The sequence below is a fragment of the Lagopus muta genome, chromosome 5, assembly GCF_023343835.1.
Source record: "Lagopus muta isolate bLagMut1 chromosome 5, bLagMut1 primary, whole genome shotgun sequence".
NCBI lineage: Eukaryota > Metazoa > Chordata > Aves > Galliformes > Phasianidae > Lagopus > Lagopus muta.
In genome coordinates this window covers 64378972-64390361 of record NC_064437.1, presented here as the reverse complement: position 1 = coordinate 64390361, position 11390 = coordinate 64378972, and the positions used below count along the sequence as shown (strand labels likewise).

The 11390-nt window shown below is 40.1% G+C and overlaps 1 long non-coding RNA gene across 1 annotated transcript in view; it reads left to right on the top strand.

The window, feature by feature from the left end:
* The first annotated feature begins 3908 nt into the window (after positions 1-3908).
* Positions 3909-11390, top strand: part of LOC125693812 (uncharacterized) — a 52819-nt gene continuing 45337 nt past the window's right edge. Inside the window, exon 1 of the long non-coding RNA XR_007377258.1 lies at positions 3909-4017. This is a non-coding gene — a long non-coding RNA (uncharacterized LOC125693812). The remainder of the gene's footprint in view (positions 4018-11390) is intronic.

Here is an 11390-nt window from a genome sequence, read left to right as displayed (position 1 = left end):
GTCCCCTCTGCCTTGTGTTTGCCCACATCTTGCCCCTGTGTGCTGCCCGGGCATGCTTTGTATGCAATTCCACTTGCATTATTGCAATATTGTTAACAGTAACAGAGTATTTCAACTGCATTGAGCATTGCTTAGCAAAACTTAGATGCTGTGTTGTGAAGTCACCTTTCTTTTTGCTCCTGTGTGTGCATGATCTGTGGGACACTGAATGCAATGGTGCAGTCTTCACTGCTCTCGACCGATGGACAGGATTTTCAAAGGAAGGTTTTATTTCTAATTTGATAAAAAATGCTGATGTGCCATTCACTTTTCATTAAACACAATATTGTTAGCCACAGGCCATTAAAAATGAAGAGAGAAATTTGATGTTATTAAAAGTAGACAGTACGTCTTGATCAGTTTTCTGATTCTGAAGGACATTTATTCTTTTGCAATCTCTTTTCTGATTCCATGAGTGTTAAGGACTTAATCTAAACCTTAGTAAAATTGGAGTGACAGACATAGCATCTTGGTTCAAGTAGCCTGAGACTGGTAGAAAAATCTGAGTCCCAAGAAGGAAGGTCAAAATCCCAAGAATGACAAAGGGGTTGATGAGTATCTCCTGAAAGAGAGACGCGTTGTCCTGGGGGCCAATTGTGCCAAATTTACATTGTGTAAGAGACCGCATCTTAAAATCATTAGGAGGATTTAAGATTATTTCATTTAGGGAGGAATTACATATTTAATTAATAGAATTAAATGTTTATGATATATGATGAATTCTGATTTAAATGATACAGAGTCCCTTCCTTCATATAGCCAATGCAAGGTTCTGGAAGGTCTGTGGATGATTCAATATATATATATATATATATTTCGTCTTGACGGTGAAATATTTTGTTATTAAAAACAATTTTTTTTGATAAATGATCTGTCAACAGGAGGTGAATTTAACTTGTTTGTTTGTTTGTTTGGTCACTAAGATAAATACGTAGGCATGGAGCCAGGCAGCACTGAACTTCACGAGGGCTACCGCGTGCTTCAGTGTTCCTTCAATTCCAACACGTCTGCTTTAACAAGTTGCAGGGTAGCTGTTACAATTTTCATCCATAATATATGATCAGTTTGTAGGAATTTCCTCAACACGCGAGAAACATATTTAATGCTAACATTCTCAAATTGGAGTTAGTTATAAATAATGCACTAATAGATGTGAAGGAGCGTAAATGATTCCTTTGTGTTGTACCTGCGAGGTTGTTAGTGCATCTTTAGAAAACAAACAAAAACTCCTTTCCATGATATTTATTCCCATCTCTTCTATCAAAAGGGTTACAGTCTTTGTACCTTTTTATGTAAATTAAAAATCTTTAGCCAGTTCTGTGTCAAAAATAAATAGTTGAATGAGCTTGCAGACAACATTTATTTTGTATGTACATTAATGGGCACTTCCATTTTTTCCTGCAGGCTAGAATCCACTTTGAAATTCATGTTTGATAAATTCCCTGGCTTTCCGAGTAATTTAGCTGTCTATAGGGCTGTTGATCCTTTGAGTGTATTGCTGAACCATTGGGACTTGTGCACCACATCTGCATATCCAAGTTCAAATATATACTCAAGATGATTGGTTTAAACTTTAAGTTGTTGATCTTATTCCTGATAGATTTGTTAGATTGTCTCCCATTTCATTTCTAAAATCTGTGCCTAATCCATAAATACCCCTTCTTAAATATGTCTCCAATAAATTCACTGATTGAGTTAGTCATTTTGTAAGCACAGAGGGAAATTAATATTCAACATAGCCTAATAATCTTAAGACACAATGCTGTCTGATATTGTGTACATGAATGAGAATTTGAGCGGGGCATTTACAGATCAGACTGAGTCAAGGTACTACTATCTCAAGCAGTATCCTCTGAAAATAATTGTGCTGCTTCTGAGCATTTAAGAAGTGAAGAGCTTTCAGTGAGATATTAAATTAGCTGTACTTGTCCATGTTGGTCTTCCTCAGCTTGCCATTGTCTTATGCTAGTTGAGCTTTCCTTTTTCTCTCCTTTTTGAGAGCTCATCTAGGCTCATATTTGCTGCACAAGAAGGCACTGGAGCAGCTGTAGCAGCAACATTTAGAGCACGTTGAGAGCTACAACAAGAAACAGCCATCTACAAGTTCCAGCCAGGCTGATTTCCAACATCACCTGTCCTAACCTGTCCTAAAGGCTGTGCGATGCCCTCCGGAGCACAGGAGGGCCCATTCTGCTGGGGGTGCTCCCAGCACACAGGGTGTGCTCTGGCCATGGGCATGGAGTCCAGCGTTGTGCAACTCCCAACAAAGAAAATCAAGCAGGCTGGAGGGAGCTGCACCTATGCAGACGATGGAGCATCGCAGTTTTCACCTAGCCTGACTCTTTAAATGCTGTTGCCCCACTTTGTACATCTGAAAAAGAATTTACAAGAAGCCCCGCAGATAGAAATTGATTCACAAATCCTTTTGGTTGCAGTGCCATTCTGTTACAGTGTCACTCGTCCTTTCCTGCAAGCAGTTTCAGATACGACGTGATCTGCAATGATTTCTTTTTATTCTGAAATAAGTGATAACCGCATAATTTGAATATGGAAGCATTCATTAAGTTGCTATTAATTTTAGAGCATTCCCACTTTACAACAATATTCATTTATTACATTTCCCAACTGGAGAAGCTTCTGCAGGGGTGTGTTGTTTTGCAAGAGGCATCTGTAGGTGCCACGTGTAATAACCCACATATCTACACATCTTCAACTGCATTACATTTCATTTTTTGTTTCTATTCTTCTTAAGGATTCTAACACTGTACCACTTGTGCTCTTTCAAGGTAAATTCCATAAAGTCCCTTGTCTTAATTAATAAAACCAATCTGATGCATAGTACCAGAAGTCAAATGTAGCATCCCTTAAGCCCTTTTGTGATAGAGAGGCAAAGAGACGCAGTGGGAGGGTTCTCTTGGTTGTCTGCTCTTATTGTTTTTTTGTTTTTTTTTCTTCATTGTACATGAAAACTCATCTCTGATGTTAAATTTGTAGTCAGGGTTTAATGAACTGAATTGATGAGCATCAAAAGGCTTAGGGAGATACACTTTCTGGTTTTGAAACTAGTATAGATCTATACACATACGTCTGCCCTGTCTCACTGGGGTTAGTGTTTATTCCCTTAAAAGACTTCTATTGTTTTTCTATTGTGCTGCCTGTGCTTTTTTCCAGGGGAGAAAAATTTGTGCAAATGTCACAGGAGGAGGAGAGTAAGAGTCCTCACCACTGAAATTAATTTTTCATTTTGCATGAAACCAAGTTTGCTCAGAAGCAGTGCCATGGTGCCATAATGTTTGACATGATTTACTACTTCTCTCACTTAAATTAACGAATTGGACCATATTTCATCAAGATAATTAAGCACATCTATAACCTTAATAATGGGACTTTCTCCCACGTGCAATCCTACAAAACTAAGTGCATCTAAAGCACAAGCAGATCCTTGTCGCCTGTATCTCCTTATTTTGGGCTACTGGCCATCCTTCCATGTCTGCTGCTATGTTCTGTCAAACAGCTCCAGGATGTATAGAGTCATAGAATCGCAGAGCATCCCAAGTTGGAAGGGACCCATAAGGATCATCAAATCCAACTCCAAATATGTTGATTTGGAATGATGAGTGAATTCATGCTAAAAACATGGTTTTAGATTAGCGACAAAGTCGTTGATATATTTTTGTCACTAAAATACAGATCCTCCCTGCTCCCCAAAACTGCAGACCAAAAATTCAAAGTTCTTCTGTTCTGAGTCCATGATTGGTGCAGTGCCAAGCCACAGCTGGAAGCAATGAGTGAGCACCAGGTGAGAAGGTGTTGCTAACCCAGGGAACTCAGGTGCAAGCAATACATCTGAGTGATCAGAAGGGGTGGAGCCTGGATCCACCCCTCCTCTTCCCCATCTAAGGGTTAGCAGCTGAGGGAGTCATTTCTTTTTGGATTGAGATTGTATTCCTCTTGGGCTGTTACCAATCATCAGAAGAGGTGAGCAAATTTTTGTTCTTTTTATGTGCGATCGCTTCATGGAGTTTGTATTCTGCTAGAAGGTACTGCCGTAGCTGCCTTTTTCTCTTCAGCTAGTAACTCATGAGACGTGGTTTTGGTGCTTTGTGTTGCCATTTTGTTTTCAGGTTACTTTGTTGGGCTTTAATCTCCCCAACCATTGGACTCCAGGGCTGCCCTGACCTTGTTTCTTGGCAAGCACACAGGGCAGAACTTTGTGGTCCAGGCAGAAGCACCATGAGCACAGAGAGATTCCTAGGTGGAAACAATGAAGCCTAGCTCAGAATGCTGTTGGGCTGTTAATGCTCCTACTTTGCTTAGTTTTTACAAACTGTAATCAATTAGTGAGCATCTGTGGAGAGTGGAAACTGAGACTTGTGACCACTTCTGCCTTTCCTAGTATGTTTTGTTTGCAGCCATTTAGCATGAAGAACTCGGCTTCTGTGCCCTTGAAGTGACACAATGGCAATAAGAACACAGAAGTTTTATGTGTGCTGTGTAGGAGCACAGCTTGTAAGCCAATACGTGCATGCCTTAAATCAGTCATGTCCACATTTTGCTCAGACCTATGAGCAGATCCGGGTAGATCTGGTGGCAGCCAATACAGTGGCCTTCTCTGGTGTTTGTGTCCATTGATTTCCTCTTTGTCCTGCTGTGTTGTTTTTTTTTTTTGTGTTTCAAGGAAAATTACTCCCCCCAGTTTCATCCACCTCTCTTTGCTGTACTGCTTACTGAAGCTTTCTGCTCCCACCAGCTGCCCATGAACCTCCAGGTGCCCTGTGGTGCTGCTCCCCCCATCCACTCCCTGTTTCTCCTCTCCAGCCCCCCTGTGGCCCCAGGTTGGCTGTGGTTAATTTTTGTTTCATCTTGCAGTCAGTATTACATAAATAGTGCAAGCTTGTCCTTGCCTCCCATGATTGATGGGGAGGTATATTTGTACATATCGATTGAGATAAAAAATTAGTAGTTTGCAATAGGAAAGGCAAATTAGTCATCAGAAGGAAGGTGCTTGGAGTATTTTAAGAGTTCCTTGATTAATTCTCATGCTGTGAGTTCTTCTGACAGTAAGTTTTATGTCCTGAGATGTGGGAGGATGAGGCAGTAGTATCGGGTTATTGCAAATTTTACTTTTACTTCTCCCTGATTTATTTTACTGGCACTTTCTGCGATTAGGCACAGAGGGTAAAAATGACTTCATTTTGGGGTGACAACAGCACTTTTATTTGTGGCTGAATTAGGAGCCAGGAAGAAGGGTGGAGGTTTCAGCTACAAAATTATTTTCCTTTTTGCATAAAAATTAATATTAAAAAGTTAGTGTGTGTGAAATCCAAATAGTCATAATCCATGGTGACAAATCCATCCGTTGGATGTTACTTCTAAAGGAGGAAAGCACTAATTCTGTGATATACTGATCAGCCTGAGAGGTAATTTTTGGTCTGCTTACTTGACAATTTTTTTCCTAATGACCTCATTGAAAGTAGTTTTTAATAAGCATCCTAGGAGACTGAGTGCCCTCCATCTTATTCCTAAAATACTTTTCACTTTCCCAAGGATTTTGTGGCATGTCTTTCAGTTTTCTTTATTACAAACTATAATAGAATTCTTACCAGTAAAAATTGGCTTATATTTGGCACTGTTAATTTGTCCAAGAATAATTTAGATAGAAATTCCAATTACTTTGCAAGGAGCACATTTGCTACTGTACTCTCTCAGCTTGTTTAAAAAGAAGTCTTTGATAATTTGCAAGCATTTCTCATGAAAGGCAATTCTACTTAACTTGAATCCAGAAGGAAAAAAGACGCACAGAGGTTTCAATTTTTAAACTGATAACAAAGCACTATATTTATGCTTTTACATTTCAGCACAAAGAGGCTGCAAAATAACCTTTTTTTAGTTAATGGTAGGAAAAAAAGATTTAATTGCTCTGAAACACTTACTCTATGTATTATCTCGTTGATTAGAAGACAGTTGTAAATGACTTATTCAATGTAATTGCAAACTCTGGCATAGAAACCAGAAGTAAATTGTATGCCCTTGCAATCTGAGGAGTAGTGAGTTTGAACACTTTTAATTGAGAGTTTTCTGTAGTCAGCAGAGGTACAGTATTTAGGATGTAGGCTTTTCTTGGTGGCTTGAGCATTGGTGCCCTTCAAACTTCAACTAGGACAACCCTGATAGCCAACCGTGCAGTGGGATGCTGTTGTTGTGGTAATTTGCAGAAGTAAGAAATGCACATGCTGGATAAGTGGGAACTGTGGGCAGTGGTTTCAGTAGTGTGGTGGGAGCTGCCCTGTGCTTTGGAGCTTGTGGTCCTGGACAAGCGCTGAGCAGAGAGAGAGCACCATCCAAATGCTGCTTCACAATATGGTGACATTGGCATCAGCCCTGACTGGGAAGCACATCTGTGTCCAGAAACATCAAATTAATCAGATGGTGGAGAGCAGAATGCAGTCCTTGTCTGAGGGCTTTTTTTGGATGAGATCCACTGCCTGGTTTGGGAACGGCCACACTGTCATTAACCTTGCTCTAAGACCCCAGGGAACCAAGTTCAGGGTATACTTCTGGTTGTTCCCACTCTTTTATGAGATGCTCAGCCATCCTTTGCTGCCATGCTGAGGTCCAGACACCACACACCAGCAGTTCAGGAAAGTAACGTTGAAGTGGTTGAGGAGAATTCTGCTCTGCCATTTGTGTTCAGCCTTGTAATGGTCATCTGAGAGCTACCAGATCACTGCTGGGCTGGATGTACCAAGAATTGAGGTCCTCCACTGACTAGTGTCACTTCATTCTCCAGTGTATGTCACTCTCCCAGCACAGATAATACCATACAGGTGCTGATTTTAGACAGAATGAAATGTAAGAAAGGAGTGCTGTGGAACACAACACCGTGATAGAGCATAGCGTGCGAAGCCAGTACCCAGCAGAAAGGGAATCAAACCAGAAAGGTGATAAGTACCCAAAAAGTATAGGCTAAAAACTTGCATAGTTTTATTCTGCATTTCTGTCAGGCTTTGCTGCAACTGCACGCGTTTATTGGCTGTAGTCATGCTGAGCAGGAGGGTGCCAGGACATCTCTGCTCTCGTGGCTTTGCAGCAATATGTCCACGAGCCAGAGAGATCAGAGAGCGTTGCCTTCCTGCTCCTAATCCACTGAGCATGAATTGGAGCTGTGTACTCTGGACTTCCTTGGTTGATTATTCCTTTAAATCATTGGTTTAGACTTTCTGCAGGTACAGTCAGTTCTCATTAGTTCCTAGTTTGGAAACCCATGGTATATTTAGACGTCATATACATTTGTCAGTGAAGAGGAGCTTAAATGATCTACTTTGTTCACTGCTTAATTATGTTATTTTACTGTTCCTGAAAACCTGACACAAGGCAAATTTACATTACTGTGCTCCTAATTAGACAATAATCCTTAAGGATTTGAATGATACATACCCAAAGTAATTTCCTTGTTCACTAAATATGAATTTCCTTACATTAGGTTAAGAAGATGGCAGGATGACAGCAGGCGTTGTGATGATGACAGCCCTCAACTTGTTTGTCTCTGGAGTCAAAATCTATTAAAAGACACATAACGATCTCAGCAATTTCTTAAAGCATAGCATGTGAAACCAATAAACAGTCATATATGCAAAGGAATAAAATATACACCTTATCACTGCTGTTAGGTTGCCCACAAGTCCATGCTACTGAGCAGTGGAAAATATTTGTAGTCCCTGTTTCCCAGCGTGATCCAAGCTGTTATCTTGTCATGCATTCATCACTTCTGCAGCTCAAATAGGAATGCTGACTAGGAAGTTGGCTGTTCTGAAGGAGAAGTCCCATAGGGTCCTTCATGCCCCAGATACCTCTGCTTTGGTTCTTGGTTGCACTCATCTCATGCATGTGGTGTAATGCTCTTGGCTTTGTCCCTGTCTCTGGCTGTTGTGTGTTGAGAGGTCTTGTGCCTTTTGTTATTGGCCAGAGTGTTGTGGGGTGGTAACACTTAGCATTTTCTTCTATAAGCAATTTAATTTATTGCATTGCTACGTTTAATCTTTGCATTGAGTCCAGATGCCACAATGATGGTGCATAAAAATAATTGAAGATAAATAGGCCATAGCAACTTTCCTGTTGCCAGTTGCTGTAGCTTGAAGTCGTGTATCAAAAATGCATTTCCAGAGAATTACTTAAATTTCTAACTAGCAGAGAAAAACTTTCCATGGATGCTGTCTGGTGTCATGTGTACAGAGCTCAAGGCCTTTTTCAAAGGCAGTTCTTTTTCCACATGTTTGAAATTGTATTTCTTCTTGCCATAAAATGGAAATCTATAGTTTTCAGTCTCCTTCTATAACTGTTCCAGTGACTTTGCTTACAAAATATAAAAAAGGCTGACTGTAGTAGTGACAAATGCCCAGTGCTGCTGATGTCAGATGCTCCAACCTGGAGAGAAGCTGTTGTTCAATGGATCAACATTGGCATGGGAGTTGGTTTGGAGCTGTGATAGGTATTAAAAAACAACAACCAAAAAAGAAATAAAAAAAAAATGGAGAGGAGGAGGAAATCTTATGCTGCTTGGATGGGATGTATTGCATATTTCAGCTCTGAGTACTGAGAAGACTGCTGCTAATTCTTATCTACTGTGGCAGTGTACAAATGCTGCAGAGGGGACTGCTCCAGGAGAGTAATTCCCTTGTCCAGCAATGCATCAAACAGTGGGGAAAAAAATGTGATGGAGATGCCTCATAATTATATGATCAGAATATTTCAGTGTCAAGTTTACATAGCTGATATGTCCCTACTACATCAAGAGCAAAATGCTCTCTGGTGAAGCTGAGTTGCAACATCAGCCTTTACTCCAACCCTGAGCAGATAGATGTGCGGACTTTGCTGCCTGTCATGTGTTTTCCTGCTGATATTGTTATAATTGAATATTTTTGAATGTCTGCTGATGTTCAGGTGCTCCCAGGGGTTGGTTTCCTCCTCAGCCCCAACACAGCCTGCATTAGATGATTTTTGTGTCTCTCATAAGGCTTGATCCAGTCAAGCAATGAGATCTGTTTGTGGGGTGTGAATCCCTTTAGTTTCAGTGGGAGCCTACAGTGCTGAATAGTAAATGGAGAGGTCGGGACAGATTGAGCACTGAATTTGTGTGAGTTTTGCTCAGATCTCAGCAAACTGCATGTATCTGCAATGGAATAGACACTTTGTTAGGTTAAGAATCACTTCTTCATGGTCAGTAAATCAAGTGAATAAAATTGAGAGAGAAATACATACAGCATCAGCTTGCTGGTATGCAAAAATTACGGTATTTTCTGTTGTAAAGAGAAAGCGTTCAGAAAGAAAACCCATAATCATGTTACTGTATGATCATCCTATATAAGCACATTAGCAAAGCACCATGATAGCAGTCACATTGTGAACCTAAAGCCACCCCTAATTAAACTGTCTGCATCCCCCAGCATTTTCCTGTAATGATGTCAAGCCGCGCAGCAATTAGTTGTCCCTCTATGAATGTAAACACTGTTTGTAAATCATATAAATTTAACCTGCTTTGCTTATTGGAAAGCTCCTAAAATGGAATTAATTAGAATTGTAGATTTTGGAATTCTAATGTATTGAATCATTTTTGAATGTCTTGGTATAATATTTTCTCTGATTCATAGCAATTAATTTTGGAGGCAAAGGTAGCACTTATTAAAAAGCTCGACTGTAATTTGGGGTAGGACTAATGGTGTGTACAATGGCATGTAAAATATTTTATTGCGTTGCCAGGATTGCTGCGGGTTTATTTTAAAATCAAGACTGAGTCCATTCAAAGGAAGCTGATGCCCTGACCTTTCAGCTTTCTCCATTTGCTACCTACCGCACTACTTCACTCTAATTTGAATGTTAGGTTTGAATACTGAAGAAGTATGCCCTTGTGCAGTAGTTCATCTTCTCTTTAGAGATCAGACTAAATGCCTGTGGCAATATGCTAGGAAACATAGCACATTACCATGAAATAGCTCCATTAGAGACAAAGAAATGTAAGCAAAACAAACACGTTTGCCACTGTTTTTAGCTCAATTATATTTCTCCAACTGATGGTGTTGCACGAAATGAAAAAGTGCTCAGGACCTAAATTTAGTAAACCTTTTGTTGCAATTCACTCCCGAAAATCCTCTGTTGCTGGAGTGGATGGTTTACCTGAGCCATCAGCTACATAGCACGTTTATGGTTATTGTATTTTACAGGTTGATAGATTTTTATATTCTGTCCAAGTCAGGATCTTACACCACCTGGTTTATTATTTAGTAATTTACAGTGCAGTCAGGCATGTTTGGTTTAATGTAGGATAAACTTATAAATCTATTGTTCCTCCAGTTGCTGGGGTTGGTGTGCAATGAACTACAGAGCTTGATGCGTACATACATTTCAGCTCTGCTTATTTTCTTTGATAGGGAAGCAGGCAATAGATAACACAGTGACAGTAGCATCCCAGGGGATAGCAAAATGTGAGAGCAACACACCGTCAGGTTAGTAGGTCATTATTGTATGAGCACTGAGCCATTAATTGACTACTGTACCAGGCTCAATCTGTGTCAGATTATGGCTTTTGGCAGCAAGGACTGCTACCTAATAGCTAACTTTGCTTCTTTACTATCTTTTTATTGGGTTTTCTGATAAAATTATACATCATAGGTAAGCATATTTGTTACACTTTAAAAAAAACCAAAACAACAAAAAACAACTGAACAAATGAAACTCTTTCAGAACAGCGGTAACATCAGTAGGTAATTTTTCACATAAGGTACCATCTAGCAGAGCAGTCCTGCTAATACTATTGAGTAGCTTTTAAAAAACTTGTTAAGAAACTGAGTAGACAGATGCTTCATTTAGGGTGAGTAGATAAAGCTGGTGCAAAGCTATTAGGAATGGCTATCTGACACCTGAGTTGTTTTACTAGCCTTAAGCTTCGGGAAGGGGTGAGTGTAAGGACTGTATCAACAATGATGAGCAGTGTTGGAGGGAGGCTTCCTGGTTGCTACAGCCTGCTTAAGGAATAAAACAGAACTGCCTGCCTTGGCACAGCTGTTGGGCATGCAGTCCCAAATCTTGAGGGGTGGATTTGTGTAGGAAATTATCTGCTCTTTGCAAACAGGAAAATATCTGTCTTTATGGGGATCAATGTTTGGGGTGAGAGAAATGGTGCTCCTAGTAGCTCTTGAAATGGTAAGGGGAAAGGTTCTTCCTTAATCCTCTTACAAGCCATTGAAGTTGTGTTGCTATGAAACATTCAGTGCTGTTGCAAGCATGTAGGGTGATTCTGTGCCACTTCAGTCAAGTGGAAGGTAAATTCCTGGCTTTAATCAATGGGCTGTGGGAGG